This window comes from Triturus cristatus, chromosome 6 (assembly GCF_964204655.1).
Source record: "Triturus cristatus chromosome 6, aTriCri1.1, whole genome shotgun sequence".
NCBI classification, from domain to species: Eukaryota; Metazoa; Chordata; class Amphibia; order Caudata; family Salamandridae; genus Triturus; species Triturus cristatus.
In genome coordinates this window covers 38,763,473-38,768,105 of record NC_140589.1, presented here as the reverse complement: position 1 = coordinate 38,768,105, position 4,633 = coordinate 38,763,473, and the positions used below count along the sequence as shown (strand labels likewise).

At 46.8% G+C, this 4,633-nt stretch overlaps 1 long non-coding RNA gene across 1 annotated transcript; it reads right to left on the bottom strand.

Moving 5' to 3' along the window:
• Positions 1 to 346: 346 nt before the first annotated feature.
• On the bottom strand, positions 347 to 1,903 carry LOC146813712 (uncharacterized). Its single transcript, XR_014962431.1, has 4 exons — positions 1,776 to 1,903; positions 1,591 to 1,687; positions 1,034 to 1,119; positions 347 to 723 (listed from the first exon to the last, which is right to left on the bottom strand). It is a non-coding gene; the product is annotated as an uncharacterized LOC146813712 (long non-coding RNA).
• Between the last annotated feature and the right edge of the window lie 2,730 nt (positions 1,904 to 4,633).

The following is a 4,633-nucleotide window of genomic DNA, read 5'->3' as shown; positions in this document are numbered from 1 at the left end:
TAGGCTCACATTTCACTTGTATAGAACCAAAGAAATTCAGCCATTATAGTTAGCTGAGCTAACTACAACTCACCCCCCCCCCCCCCGCAATGCACTGCCGATGATGTCACATATAAAAAAAAAAAAAAAAAAAATGAACATAGACCTCTTCTCAGACCTTAATTATAATATGGGGAATATCTCCACAATGAATGTGCAACAACCACCATGTACCACAGAAATAGATTTGTAATTCACAGTTTTATTAATCAAAATATATATACTTTTTTTATATTAGTGATTTTATCTTAGACGACATACATTTTCAAGTACAAATAGTTAAGTATTAGTTTAATAACATCCGAATCAAAATTGAACATGAGACCGAAACAGGACAATTACATAAACAACAAAGACAAAATTCATATTTAAAACAAAGCAGACATTCAATACATTCACCCTATGTAACAAAGATTGGTATATAAAGACATATACTGATACATTTCATAGATCTGTACAATAAAATAGAAATGTAGCACAAAATACAACAGACAGAAGACAAAAGCGCCGACGCGCGTTTCGGAGTAGGATCAAAAGACCCACAGTTCCTTCGTCAGGGCGCAAAAGTCCTTTAACGGTTCAAATGGGTATCAATTTATTCCCAACTTGTTCCATAGTTTCGTCTCACGGGAGGTATATTTAACAAAGGCTTATGGAGAACGAATTAATACTTGTTTAAAAATTCTGTGGGAACAAGGAAAACAAAATATAAAATGATCTATTGAATCACAAACAAAATACAGAATGCAATCTGTCAAGGAGCCTGAAGCAAAAGACTAAGAGCCGGAGTATCCCGAGAGGAAAAAAGGGGTGGGAAATGTAACACCATGTAGAAAATAAAGATAGTACGTAAACCTTAAAAGAATATATAAATATACCCATGAGAACATGAAGCTACCACCAAGAGAAATGTCATAAAAGGAGTCGTGTCGTGAGGAAAGAAATATATGAGAAATAGAAAGAAATAAAAAATAAATCGAGAATAATCACCTACTCTGTAGCAAGTATGACACAGACACCGCTTCAAGAGGAAAACAAGAGCAGCCATATACTTTAAGGGCCTTCCAAAATGACAGTGGGCTGAAAAAATAACAAATAATAACTCTACTAAAAGGACTATATCGAACGACTGAAAAAGCACATACTCAATATTCGTAGAAGTCTAAAGGTAAGTTTAATCGATTATAAAACTGGGGAACAATGAAGATCAAGGCTCGAACAAATGAAAGAAGTAATCAAGATGAGGTAAGATAAAAGCAGGTAAAGGCTATGAGATGCAAGGGGGAAGGTGGGGTCTGCTACAGAAAACAGCCAATGTGTGACGGGCATAAAAGGATATAAACAAAAAGCGGGAAGGCTAGAAATAAAAAAACCTATAGATAACAAGATGATGCTACAAGTGGCTCAGCCGTCCTGGCATGGACAGGATGTCTTGACTAGTAGTGAATATAAACTAAAAAGAAGCTGAATGAAGTCAGAGAGTAAGGGCCATATGGGAGAATGGGTAAAGATACAGACAATATAGCGCTAACTGAGGGGGCACCGACTTACTTAGGAACGCACAGTTCAAGGATAGTATGACCGGGCTAGATGCAATACGTTTCCATCCAGGTTATGGACGTGGGTACAGCGTATTAAATGGAATCCCCTGAAATAAGAGAGAGGCTCGAGTAAACTGACAGTCAAAGTCTCAACAGCTAGAAAGGGCGTGTGCAAGTCGCGAAAGTAAGACATACCTGAAGATAGGGTAGATGGAACAGATAACGGGTTCCAGGAAGGCGGTGTCCGTATCACAAAGGCCCTCCGACATGTATGAAAGGCAACGGGGTAATATATATGGAGAAAAGCCCGGGAAAGATTTCTGTATACGCAGGGCGTGAACCACGTACTGCTGAGAGAGGTATGGATAGAGTGATGCTGTGTGATTGACCTGAACGTAACACAGTGGCCGCCATGTTAGGGGTAGTAACGATAATAAAACAAGCATAGAGAAGTCCCGGTTACATGCCTGATTTGCATATACAGATGATGAAAGTTCTATAAGGGTGTGAGAAGTTGGCCTGATATGTAGTGCTCACTATTCTAGTGATCACTGTGTATCATTCCAAACGACCCTTATTGATGATTGGTTGTAAGTCAACCTTATAGACCAGCTATCCTAGTAGCGTGGACAAGAGCAGTCTTCAGGCTAAACTCTAGAGGGCGTGTTAAGCCAGCTGTTTACCATCACATATACCCCTTGAACACCAGGTGAAAGGACACCACACAAGTTGTTATGAAAATAAAAGATATTTATTTATAACAAGACTACCCTGGCTCTTTATGAGTCAGGGAGCTAAGCACACTACCAAACTCTTATGAAAATACTTCTGGTTGCACAATTTACACAAATGCCCGAAGGGCACGAAACCATTTACACTGCAAGTGGAATGGGAAAGGTTAGATAGTTTAAAGTTACTGATTCCGGAGGAATCCGATCAGTGGGACTAAACGAAAAAGGAACTGGACACTTGTAGAGTGAACCTACGCTGGAGCACCGAGATGCTCGAGTTACCTAGCCCAGAGGCTGCGTGGGGTTCAGCAAGATGTCGGGAGTCCTCGTTGTAGTCTCAGGAGCCTGAAAGAAGAGGTTGCTGGCAGGCGACCAGTGTTGATGTTCAGAGAGATCCAAGCCTGGATCGGTGATAAAGGAAACCTGAAAGCAGAGGGGACTCAGTTCTCAACCGCTAGCCAGCGATCGTGTGGGTACCAGGAAGGTACCGGATGAATTCACCTCGACCAGGTGAGTGGATGACGTCGGACTCGGCTGTTCCTCGGACCAGGAGGCGCGGCGGCGACCAGGATGGAGGGCGAGCTGTCCCACGAAGGTGTCTGCTGTCGATGATGCTGGGCCCAGGAGTGGGGCAGCAGGTCTTGGCAGTGGCAAACCCACGTGGTGGAGTCAAGATGGCGTCGGGAGTGGACCAGGAGGGTCCGAGGTACTCCTCTGTTGAAGGGGAGCAAGAGCCAGTCTGGAGCAACCAGACCAGTGATGAAAGTCTGTCGTGGTGCGTCGTGAAGAGGGCCACAAGCCGGTCGGCGAGTGGCCGGACAACGCGGTGAGCAACAAGGAGCAGAAGGGCCCCCACGCAGATCTCGTGGATGCTGGGGAGGCAGACTTCGGTGCTGGAGCCGCTCAGGGTTAGGGCTTCTCAAACCCTAGGTGCACTCACTCGAGGGTCCCTCGGTGGGCGTGCTAGATAAGCGTCGTGCAGGTTCTGAAGATGGCCGGTCCCGCAGGTCTCGTCACACCTACGAATCTCAGCTGGGCTGATGATGTAGGTAGAGGTCAGAGATGGCAGGGAACCCGGGTCTCGTCGAGCTGGTCAGTCTTGATCCGTGGGAGAGACGTACAGCAACCCGCAAGCGCTTAGGTGGTGCCTGCTGGTGCAGGGTGGCTACTCCTTAGCCACAAGGGAGAGTCTTCAGAAATAGTCAAGAGTTCCTTTCGTGGAAAGTAGTTCAAGATTCAGAATTATCCCATTTGGGAAGGGGACTCGCTCCTACCTTTATTCTAAGAAAAGGGGCTGGCCCGTGACTAGGTCCTACCTATGGGTGGGGCCAGGAGGGGGGCGGTTACACCCCTATCCTTTGTCCGGTTTCGCCCCAGCTCGGGGGCAGGGTTGCCCCCGAAACTGGTTTGAGCCGGGCTATGCACAGTGAGCACCGGAGTGCCACTTGCAATCACCTTCCTTTCAGCCCCGCCTACCTGGGATACACAAACCCTGTCTGGGATGGTGCTAACACCGCCCTCGACAGGAAACCCTTTGTCCAAGCTCCCCTCGCTGGAAGGTCTCCCAGCAGCAGGAGGTCAGACTTGTGTCTGGTGGCAGCATCCATTTTGTGATGCTGAGGCTTGAGTCAACTTTAACCGGGGTTCAAGGTTACTTCCATGTCGTGTCCCTCTAGAAGGGTGGAATGCTAACCCCGTCGCCAGAACTGGCGAGGGGTTCGTATTCCAATTCGTATGACACCTTACTCGACATGTGTGGGTGATGCGATGCCAAAGTTAGCAAATAACCGCGAGGATTATAATGCACTTAAAAGGAGTTGGCCCGCGTCACCATGGAACGGCTATTAGGATTTGGTTCCGCAAGCCGTCGACGGGCTCAGCTCGCGCCAGAGCACCATCTCACATGATTCCCAGCACTCTGCCTTCAGGATTGATAAGGCCTGCCATAGGAGTGACTGACAGGAATACATGCGTCCATTTTCGGGTTAGGTATAGGAATACTACACCTACAGCAACGGGTGATTACACCACCTTGCCCCAGCTGTCGTGCAGCCAGTTGTGTCAGATTTGGGCGGCCATCCAGGGGTGGCACAATACATGCTGCAGCCCCTGGTAGGCCCTGGGTACAACGATGCCCTGGATACCTGTGGTATGCTGATACAGGGACTGATAAGGCGGCCCAGTTCCAATTAGTGGATGCACCTAATGTACATGTGTGTTAATTTCGAGAGAGAACAGCTAGGCTGTGGGTCTGATTGGCAGGCCCGCAGCCGGGGAAAGTCGTAAACCAATGAAGCAAAAGCAAAAAATCTGGGTGATCAT